We start from the raw sequence: 12,022 nt of genomic DNA, 5'->3' as shown, positions 1-12,022 counted from the left end.
CTTATAAATATTTATGATGATGATGTTTATACAACTGCATACACCCCTATATACTCGATTCCTTTCCATGGTACTGACCCACATCTTCGGATGTGGGCTGCATTTTCTCGAAATATAGGTTTAGGTGCTCAGTTCCAAGTTCGACAGTGGATCTTCGGGCATGTTGTTCTACATCCTCTATTGTGGTGAGTCCTCATGTTCCAAGGACGTGATGTCTGATGTTGGTTTCACGGAATCGTTTACATTTGATAACTGAGTATGAGTCAGTTGGGGCATGTCTCAATGGCTCGCTGGTTTTATTGATTTTCTTAGAGGCTTGTCAGACTAGTATAGATGTTGGGAGTTGACTAATAAGTCGTATTTTGTTATCATTCTGAAATTCTTTTATTCATGGATGATGATTACTCTGTTGATATTTGAGGGTTATTTATGGAAACCACGTTGATTTGTGTTGAACTGAATGAAAATGGCTCAAAGGGTTAGCTTGGGGCTACTCGTAGACTCAAGCACCGTGTGACGCTCCGGGACCTATTTTCCGGGGCGTTACACCTAGTCATTTAGGTATTTATTTCAGTATGGCTTTTGGTCTGCTGGGGGCCTTGTCCCAGTTATTCAGATAGTATGTCAGTAGAGATTTCGCAGACTATTGCAGATGTTTATTAAATATTGTTGGGCATGTTTTCAGTCCTTTAACTGTTTTAAATTGTTGATCATGTTTTCTTATTATTGTGTCTATTCCTTATTACTTTGATCATATGAATTATGTGCATGATTACCAGATAGACAAAGGGCATTCTGGGCCTTCGGGTTCGGAAATGCTCGACACGGCCAGAGCCCCGGTTCAGGTCGTGACAATTCTTAAGAACATACACACCAATTTTCAACTAACCATGACATATATCAAAGACTTGGCCTCAATCTTACTTCATACTTTAGCCTTAGCTAGAAAAGCATAAGTAACCTTTCTTAATGAGGGTCATCAACTCCCTCTCATCTAAACCATTGCTTATCCATTATCATCACAACTATCTTAACAAAGGCAAAGGTCACTGAAGGGCTAACACATAAGGACCTGAAGCATGAAAGAATACTATACATAATTCAGACGCTTAACTGATGCTTGAAGAATAGAATGTCAAAGGCATGGATTCATTAAAGAGATCTAAGCTAAGGACATAGATGATATAAACTGGATTTCACTAGGATCATAAGTTTCTGAGAACTGATCATACTCTAAAACCTGTGTTCATACTTATCATAAGCTATTCAACATAAGACTGAAGTTCTTAGATTCATGAGAGATAACTCGAACCAGAGAGTGAAGCTATTACTTGCTTTCTAGAAGCAAAGAATGGACTTAAGTATGCAAGAAGTGTATAAGTATTGGCCTTTCATGGATCTATCACAGAAGACATGGATTTGGTGTGATAATGACTGACATCCAAGGAATACTCTAGAGTAAGAAGGGATCACTATCTCATCACAACTCTTATTGACATGTATCACAATTTAATTCTCAAAACTTGATTTGATTCTGCACTCTACCATCTCCCCCTTAGGTCAAAGTTGATATTCTAAGCTTATGGGTCTACTCCATATCCTTGAGACTGAGCCATAATTTCTTCATTCTAATGTCTACACATAAATGCTAAACTCACAAGAATAAACTATATTTCAAACTTACTGACTTCATTCTTAAACAACCCTTTCATATACCATCCTTAACTTTCTAGCTTCAATAATCATTATCAAAGACTTACACACTCATTTGCTAGCATATCTACCTCACTAAACACATAATCATAGTCTACCAAGATCACACTTCTATACTTATATTTTTCCCTAATCATAAGAATCAAAATCATACTTAAAAGACTCATCACCATCTATCCAAAACTCCTTAACTTAGCTATTAAGAACACCATGTACTATATAACTACCCTTCTTCCACTTAGCAACTCAAGGGTACTACTAACCATACACGACACTTAATAACCTTAGAAAATAATGCAACCCCATATCACCTTTGGCACACCTGTATATCATACCTACAACATCATACTTAATCTCAAATCAATAAACTTAAATTCTTGCATTCACTATTTCAAGCCTATTGGTTCACCTTCATATAACTAGCATCACTAACCAAGCAACCATTACATCCAACTTGATGATCATCCACTGTTCAATCTTAGTGTCTAGTTTTAGGCATTATTAACAATCCAACCTCACATATTATTCTCACTTGGAAGCTATAAAACAAGACATTAAGAAACACTAGTCCACTAGAAATCCATAACAACCATAATCGATCACAATCCTATGATATACTTTATTAAAATCCATTAGCACATCCTCCTTCTACACATTACGACTATTTACCCATCTATACACCTAAATTACTTTCATAGCTCTATGAGTTTCAACTAAACTCCCTTTTTGTAACCTCAAGGGAAGCCTAAATCAACAATACTCAACCAACAAATACTTCATTAATATCCAATACCTTTCTAACACAACAAATATCATTAATAACTCATTTCATACATAAAGCAAACAATAATTCACCTTAACTAATAACTCCTTCTCTATCTTCCACTAAACTAACAAATATCACCATAACACAAAATCTATAGCATGCATAATTTTATCTCTATACTTTCTATCAATCGTCATTTCCACTTTCTTGTCACTGCACTTTAAACCCACACTTCTAACTATAAGAAGGTTCTACAACTTATAAATCATAACACTGAAGTTCATACTATCCCCTGAATGCAAACTCTATTTAACAATCTAGGTTCATACTATCTCCTCTCATGAGCACTATCTGTATAGAAGGATTAATGAGGAATCTAAATACATATCTTATTTTGTCTCAATTGAACAACTCATAAGGATGAGAACATAACTTTCAACTTATGGAACTTGTAACACATTAGCGAACTCCTCTTAAGCCCCTTGTATGACTTCTGAAATTACTGATAGTGAATCTGAAAGCGTTATCTTGGGAGGATTAGAACTTACTAGTCATGTTATCTCAAGAATAAGTCATAGATAGAGAAGTATGGAGTTACGCATGAATAGACAGAAGTTTCTAAGAGAACAATACAACACGATCTAGAGCATGAAGAAGGAAAACATTTCTTAAATGCCTTGTAGCCTCTCAAAGAAAAGTACATACGTCTCTGTATCATTTTGCAAGACTCTACTAGACACGGCTTCACAGACACCCTAGGACACTTGAACTCTATGCTCTGATACCAAGTTTGTAATGTCTCAAACTACCTCCTAGACGTCACATGGTTCTTAGGACCACAAGTGATCCCAAGCTAACCCTTGTGCTCGCATTACTTGCGAGCAACTAAATAAAATACATAAATCTGAAAGAAATGAGCAAAAGATAAATCTTTTTTAAATATGATCAATACAAAACTATATTAAAATGATTACAAACTTGATTATACGAAACAAAACTAAAATCAAATACATTAACTCTACTGATTGTCTATGAAGCCTCTACTAGTATTGATTGTAGGTAGCTGAGACATGACCCCCAGCTATCCCAAATCAATAAGACTGAACGAAGAAAAAATAAAATACTACTCAAACTATGACTGACTCGAGCCCTTGAATCAAAAGAACTCATCACCTACTGACTGGAAGCTGCAAACTGTCTGAATATGATATTTGCTCTACAACTCATGCCTACATTATGAAACAATGTAGCACATAGACATATATGTGGATCAGTACTTTTGGAATGTACTGAGAATGTAGGGGTGAATGCATAAGTAAAAATAATAATGCAATAATTCAAATAAACACTCAAAACTACATGCTAAATGTGAGAGACTCACCTTGGCTTGAATGATCAAAACTAACAAATCATAGATCATGAGTGATAAAGCGTAAAAGAAATTCTTATGAGTCATCACACTTAGTTCTAGTAAAATTTACTCTGATTATTTTCTTTAAATCATCCAGGCTATATGAAAAGGTCTCACCTTTATCAATCTTAAAACTTAAAGCTGAAATCTAATAACTGAAGTCTTAGGTGAGACAATATCTGAGTAAATTTGTGAGCCTTTACACTTAGTTTTCTCAAATTGTTCTAACATTTTATATTAGGATTTAGGGACTTTGGGAGGTTCTTCTAACCGACATAACCATGTGATCTATCATGGAGTCCAACGTCTCTTACCCACATTGGTAGAGTTGTTCTACCCTTGCCATCAGAATAGAACCTAGCTAGAGTGATCACTATACTGAACCCACTAGGGGTATTAAAACCTACGGTAGTGCATAGTTCTGGGGCATGGGACCTTGGTATCATACCCAACTCGGTGATAAATACTACTCTCTTTAATCTGTATGCTCATTCTGTAGAAATTTCCACCTTAAGACTAGCATAAGGGTTTGTAATGAAAACTAGTTATGCGTCTCTCTATTTTAAACTGTATCTAAACTAACTATGTGGATCCCATATCTTAGCTGAGGATCAAAAGATCAAAATCTTGCTTAAAATCTGCATACGTGCTTTTCTAAGAATACTTAAAACATATCTTTCTTGAAATTTCAAGACCAAAACTTAGGGCTTAAAAACCCTTTTCTTATAAGTCATGTCAAATCATCCCAATCCATGTTCAATAATGAAAAACTTAAAATGCTTTAACAATTCTAGTCAAAATAACAAAATTCAATACTCAATATACAAAATCAAGTCACACATATAAGTATGTGAAAATAGTCATGCAATTCAACACTTAAATTACTTGTAACTTCATAAGGATCAAATAATGATATTTGGGTATGAATCCTAAACTGTAAATCATGTAAATTCATGTAAACTCAACTTTAAAAACTAATTTTGGCACAAGGATGAAAGGAGTATCCTTGTTCATAACCCCACATACCTTATTTGATTAATTGAATGTAAAAGCTTGAACTTTGAATCTCTAATGGTGTTCTTAAAGCTTCTTATTGAAGTTATTGAATTAGGAAGCTCGGGCTCTTGCTTTTCTCGAAGAGAATTTAATGAAATTCTTGGTGTTCTTGAGGGGACTAGGGTTTTCTTGGAGGGAAGGGATGAATAATAATGTATCTAATGCTTTTGGGGGCTGAAATTATATGTTATGGACACGGTTTTAGGTAAGGGGAATTGATAAAAGTGACCCTAGACCCTTTAGGAACTGAAGCAACATGTGAAATAGCTCTATATCGCGTTGTCTATCGCGTTGGGGACAGCAACGCATCGCGTTGCTATTGCATCGGCTTACTGCCTCTCATGAAAAATGCCATAACTTTTTACTCGGGTATCGAATTAAGGCAAAATTGGTATCGTTGGAAATCTAACTCAATTTTCTACAATTTGGTAGGTCTTGAGCTGAAAAATTCTATGTATATAAAAAGTTATACACGTTCAAATTCTACCGTAGTAGAATCTAATGCAAAGATTTAGCCGAATCAAAGACTCTTAGCTCAACTTCACTCTAACTGCTTCCTATGAATATTTTTTACCTCGTGAGAACTTCACACACTAGGATAATGATCATGAAACTTATAACCACATAGGAATCATTTGGATTATATCCTACACGTGTAGGAATGATAGTTAAAATTCTAGCGCAAAAATATGGGGTGTTACAGATCCACAGGAGGAGGCTAGGCAAAGACAGAGAAAAGGCAGACAACAGAAGCAAGAAGACACTACTTCACCTCAACTAGGAAAGCGTATGGAAGCTAATAGTCAAGGAAACTATATGCCATTCATACCTTTATGATAATCTCAACTTGGAACATTAGGGGCTTGAATCAAGCCCATAAGTAGAAAGAGGTAAAACTCTTTCTTGCTAAAAATAAGATAGCCTTCTTTGGGTGTCTGCAAAACAAGGGGAAAGGAAAATTATATTCAAAGAACTCTAAAGAAGATAGAAAATAAATAGAATAGCTGCACAAATCACAAATGTCATCAAAATGGTCGAATATGGATTGTTTGGAAGCCTTACCTCCTAGTGAATATACTAAAGTTCAGGAACAATTTATTAATTGTCTAGTGAAAGATCCAGGTAACCAACTGACAATATATGCCACAGTGATCTATGCTACAAATGATCTTTAGAGTAGAGAAAATTTATGGAATGGGCTCACACAGGTCAATTTACAGCTTCAGAAACCTTGGGTTCTATACGGTGACTTTAATAATGTGCTGAATTTTGGAGATAGAATAGGGTCTGATGTCACACAACAGAAAGTCCAAGGTTTTCAAGGGATACTAGAGGTAATGCAACTCACCCCCGTCAGAAAGAAGAGATGGCATTTTACCTGGTGTAATAAATAATCAATTAGTAGAAGAGTGTATAGCAAGATTGATTGGGCATTGGGAGACTTTAATTGGTCTAGAATATAGCGCATGTAGAAGTTGAATATGGAAATCCCTCAATATCTGACCATACTCCAATAATTATAAGTTGTAAACAACATACTACTATCCACCCCAAGCCATTCAGATTCTTTTCTCACATCATAGAGCACCAAGACTTCACTATGATTGTGAAGAGAGTTGGAACTAACAGAAGGATGAGAATGTTGTTGTCAATGTATCGAGTAACCTCAAGGATCTTAAACTACAGCTTAAAGAGCTTAATACTTTTTTGCATCCTATAAATAGTATCTAAGTGCAGTTAGAGAGAAACTTGAGATTATTTAGAATCAACTGAAGGATTAGGTCTTGAATGTTGATTTGTGTGATAAGGAGAAGCAACTAATACATGATATTGAAAAGTGGAGCATTGTTGAGGAAAGAGTACTGAGGAAAAAAACTAGAGCACTATGGATTGACTATGGTGACTCTAATACAGGATATTTTGATGCCCAGGGGAAGATCAAAACCTCTATCAATTCTATCACCTCTGTATACACTGAGGCAGGAATGAAGCTTATAGATCATATCTAGGTGGAGCAAGAATTCATCTTTGTCTTTACAGGGTTAATGGGAGACTGCACAAAAGATCTACCTAGTTTAAATACTGAGATTGCGAGGGCAGGTACCTGCTTAACAGTATAATAACAGAGGGAACTAATCAAGCGGTGACTAAGGAGGAGATCTTTGTTGTAATAAAAACCATGCCTAAAGATAAAGCCCGTAGGTGTATTGATTCCCTATTGAATTCCTTACAAAAAACTGGGACCGGTGGGAATTGACATACTAGCATCTGTGAAGTAGTTCTTTCAAACAAGTTGTGGCCTACTATTAATGTGACTGCTATAACATTTATCCCTAAGGTCCCATCCCCTACCAAGTTCAAAGATTATCGACCTATTGAATGTTGTGCCACTCTATATAAAATCATCTCTAAGGTACTAACTAATAAAATCAAAGCTGTGATATAAGAACCGGTAAATTATTCCGAATCAGCTTTCATAGAGAGTAGAAGCATAATGAATAATATCTTATTAAGCCATGAAATCTGTAAGAGTTACACTAAAAATGGATTTCCCTTCAATTTGTGCTAAAAGTGGATTGGAGGAAAGCTTATGAAACCTTGGAATGGAGTTTCTTCCAAAAATTACTGGTTGACATGAGATTTTCTGCTAAATTTGTCAAATGGATAATGGAATGTATATCCATAGTACCATATTACCTATTGATGAATGGAGGTCTCAACCAAGAGAGAAATAAGGCAGGGAGATCCTATGTCTCCCTACCTCTTTTTCTTTGCCATGGAGTACTTGGGAAGAGAACTGAGAGAAATGCCTGAGAACAGTGACTTCAATCACCATCCAAAGTGTTGGAAAATAGCCAGCACACACATCTGCTTTACAGATAATCTCTTAATATATTGTAAAGTTGATCTATTATTAGTACAGATGATAAATATTGTATTCTTGAGATTCTCACGTGCCTCGAGACTAAAGGACAACTTAGACAAGAGTTCTTTGTATATTGTTGGGGTTGCAGATCCCACAAAAAGAGAGATCTTGGAAGAGTTGGGATTTATTAAGGGGTCACCTCCCTTCAGCTACCTGGGAGTCTTATTAGCTTCTAGAAAATTAAACATATCTTAGTACAACCTTTGATAGAAAAAATTACAGCAAGGAATACATGTTGGTCAGCAAAAATGTTGTCTTATGTAGGAAGGGTCCGGCTCATCAAATCAGTTATTTTTGGGGTGCAAGCATACTGGGCACAAATTTTCCTATTGCACAAAAGAGTAATCAAATCCATATAGCATATATGCAGGACTTTTTTGTGGATTGGCAATGTAACAGTATCCAAGAAAGCTCTGGTATCATAAGAATCAATCTGTAAGCCTCTAACTGCTGGTGGGTTGAACATTACAAATTTATGCCTATGGAATAAAGCAGCAAGACTGAAACAATTGTGGAATATCTTCATAAATAAATAAGGCATGTGGATCAAATGGATACATGGATATTACATCAAGAACAAAACCTTAGAAGATATCCTAATACCTAAGAATGCTTTTTTGGTCATAAGGAAAATATTTGAGGCTAGAAGCTGGATTATGTAGAGTCCTATAAGAGCTGGTGGACTACACATAGCTTTTGCGAGAGTAATGCAAGGAAACTCCTTATCTATTCACAAAATATACAAAATAATAATGCATCAGTACCCAAGGGTTGCTTCGAAGAACCTTGCTTTGCATAAAATGATCCACCTTCATTTTAAGTTTACACTATGGTTAGTTGTGCAAAACAGGCTTGCAACTATGTCTTGCCTACTCAAGCTGGGTATACAGGTTTCTATTGATTGTACATTTTGCGGGCAGGTAATAGAAACATTTGAGTACTTATTCTTTGATTGTGTAAAGACTAATAGCCTATGGCAGAGGTTGTGTATGTGGCTGGGATTTAGAAGAGCAATACAATACTGGGATTGTGAGCTGCAATGGATAAATATAATGGCAAGAAGCAAAATTGGAATAGCAAAGATTTCAACAATTGGGTTTGCTATGATAGTTGCATTGTTATGGAGGGAGACAAGCAAATGTAGATTCCATCTTACACAAATAAATGTTGACATAATACTAAAGGAGATTGTACAACATATTCACATCAGAGAAAGAAACAACACCAAATGACACAATACACTCCAGAAGCTTAATGTATATTCATAAACTCTGAGAATGCAGTAGTGAGGAACAAGCTTTGAATTCTATTGATTATCTTTATAGATAATAGTAGTGATAGAGATATAAGATAGCAGTTAATCCAAGACTATTTGATATGATTGTAAATATTTTTTGGCTATCAATGAAAATACAATTTAAACCCAAAATAAAATCACTAAGTTAAGGTATGTGGGGTTTAAACAAGGATTACCTTTCATCCTTGTGCCCAAAAGCTCCGTTTTTACATGAATTTATGGATTTAATGATTAGGGTTCATATCCAATTTCCATGCTTTTGAAATTATGGTGCTACCCTGTGATTTAAACTTTATTTACTACAAGAATTCATGTTTGCTCAGGATTTTACTCGTGTAATTGATCTTATGAATTAAGTTTCAACATTTTGAATTCCATGAGGTTGGTGAATGCATATAATTTCAGCATGATTCATTCAATTTACAAGACAGACTTAGCATTTTCGGTTACAGTTTATTATAGCATGACTATAATCTCAATTTTGATCTTATGATCTCAAACATGATATTAAATTTACACAGTTACTTATGAGCATGATTTAGTAATAGAAGCATGATTTGTTTTTCGACTTTTAAATTATATGCTTGATTTAAGGTGAATTTCATATATTATGAGCACTAGTATATTTTGACAGTAGTATTTAGCACGGAGATAATATGGGTTCAATGCACCCAAATTTATAGAAACTACGTGCCACTGTAGGTTAAAGGGGTCCTCGCCAGAGAGTGTATCCCTTGCCAAAATGGGCTTAATTTAGTGATAATTCCAGTTTAATTTCTATACTGATGGCAAGGTACAGGAAAACCCTCCTCAACCTGGGTCAGATATTGGATGCCATGTTGCTCACATGATTTATGTCGATTGAAAGAATCTCCTACGAAAAGATGATTTCAGAAACTAAGTGTATTGACTCACTAACTTTACCAGTTTCAGGCTTTGCTATTTATGTTTTATAGTATCTCAGTTTATTCATGATCATGGTGAGTCAGTATTAGCATGCATGTTTTAAGATTTATGATTTATATAATTTTTTACTTATTACATTCATCCCCATATACTTAATACATTCTAGAAATAATGACCATATATATGTCTGTGTGGCTACACTATTTCATAATGTAGGTTCTAGTGTTCGTCCTTAGTAGATCACTACCACCTACACCACGTCAATTAGTGAATCCTTATTTTTCGAGGGCCAAGTCTATGGTTACTTTCAGATGTTCAACTATTTATAAGTTCAGACTTTATGTTTTTCTTTGAGCCAACTGTGGTTTGTCTCAATTTCTCTTCAGTATGAGTAGAGGCTTGTCAAGACTTGTAAATGGTTGTTTTGGTTTTCATGATTTCTAGATGATGTTTAGTTTAAAGTGTTTTGTTGAGATTGTTCACCCACTTGAACTCAGATTATTAATTATAGTTCCTACTCATTTTTTAAGTATATTTACCATAGTTTTGTGCTGAGAAGGTATCATGGGCTATCTTTAGGGCTACTCGTAGTCCTAAGCATCGAGTGACATCCAGAGGGTAGTCTCAGGGTCTTACATATATCTATGGTGCTATACCCTTCTGATTTCTCTTACTATTAAAAAAAAAGCGAACACAAAAAAGGACCACGGATGATGGTCACAAGAAAACCGACAACAAGTAGTCGATTTTGTCATAATCTTTTAGTTTAAAATCGTCCACTTATGGTCGGTTTTATATTTTAAAATTACAAAATAATTACTTCAAAATCCTTACTAAACTTTTATACATAATGTATTAAATATTTTTGTTTTATATAACAAAAATGATCACTCGTGGTCAGTTTTTGATTAAAAAGAAGAAAAAAGAAGAAATTTTAGAAAAGCCGACCACTTTTTCGATTAAAAAATAATTTAAAAAATTATGAAAAATCGACCATTGGTAGTCGATTTTGTTTTTAGAAAAACCACTTCTCATGGTCAGTTTTTATTTAAAAAAATAAAAGAGTAAATATTTTTAAAAAAATCAACCACTTGTGGTTGAGTTTGATTTTTCAAAAAACTAATGTAAATAAAAATATAATTAATATTAAATAAAATTGACCACTTGTTGTCGGATTTGGTTTTCAAAAAAATAATATATAAAACCAAATATATTTTTAGTATACATTAAATGTTTTTTTACTATACCGACCACATATAGTCGGTTTTTTATATAATAAAAGTAAAAATTAATTAATATTTAAAAATAAGGCACTTGTGGTTTGTTTTTGTAAGAAAAATATTAAAATAAACAAAGAAATATTAACTATATAAAATAAAATAAATAAATAAATACATTAAACATAATCTTTATTTTTTACTTATGTTTCAATAAATAAATATATATTGTCTATCGAGATGTATATGTACGTACGTATGTGTGTGTGTGTGTATTTATAACCTGATAGTTGATGTGTGTCTCATGTATAGATGTACGTCAAAGCTAACAGAATGTGTTCAAGTATATATTGAATACTTTGATTTGAACGATTGAAGTCATGATAAACTTTTGAAGTTATAATAATGTAAGATAAATTAACTAATAACTCATCAGAGTAAATAGGAAATATGTTGCATTCCTTTACTTGTATATATGATGTATGTATGTCACGGCCCGAATCAGGGCTTAACCATGACGGGTATCTCAAGCCCACTATGGACCGGAGACCACCCCCTTCGTCTAACCTCATGAGCACATAAATAACCATAAAGAATAATACGAAAGCCAATTAAGATAGTAATAAAAGAAGAATAGATAACTCTATAAAACTAAGAGTCAATCAACAACCAACTAACCCACATTTGTCCACAATAGTCTCTTAAACCATAATACCAAATAGGTCGGGAC

General features: G+C 34.2%; 1 long non-coding RNA gene across 1 annotated transcript in view; it reads right to left on the bottom strand.

Annotated features, from left to right (window-relative positions):
* The window catches only part of LOC107857039, a 24,359-nt gene extending 15,787 nt beyond the window's left edge, over positions 1 to 8,572 (bottom strand). The window contains exons 1-2 of the long non-coding RNA XR_001670772.2: positions 7,644 to 8,572; positions 5,776 to 5,881 (exon numbers count right to left, since the gene is read on the bottom strand). This is a non-coding gene — a long non-coding RNA (uncharacterized LOC107857039). The remainder of the gene's footprint in view (positions 1 to 5,775; positions 5,882 to 7,643) is intronic.
* Positions 8,573 to 12,022: the final 3,450 nt, after the last annotated feature.

The sequence above is a fragment of the Capsicum annuum genome, chromosome 1 (assembly GCF_002878395.1).
Source record: "Capsicum annuum cultivar UCD-10X-F1 chromosome 1, UCD10Xv1.1, whole genome shotgun sequence".
NCBI classification, from domain to species: Eukaryota; Viridiplantae; Streptophyta; class Magnoliopsida; order Solanales; family Solanaceae; genus Capsicum; species Capsicum annuum.
This window is presented reverse-complemented; position numbering and strand designations above follow the sequence as displayed.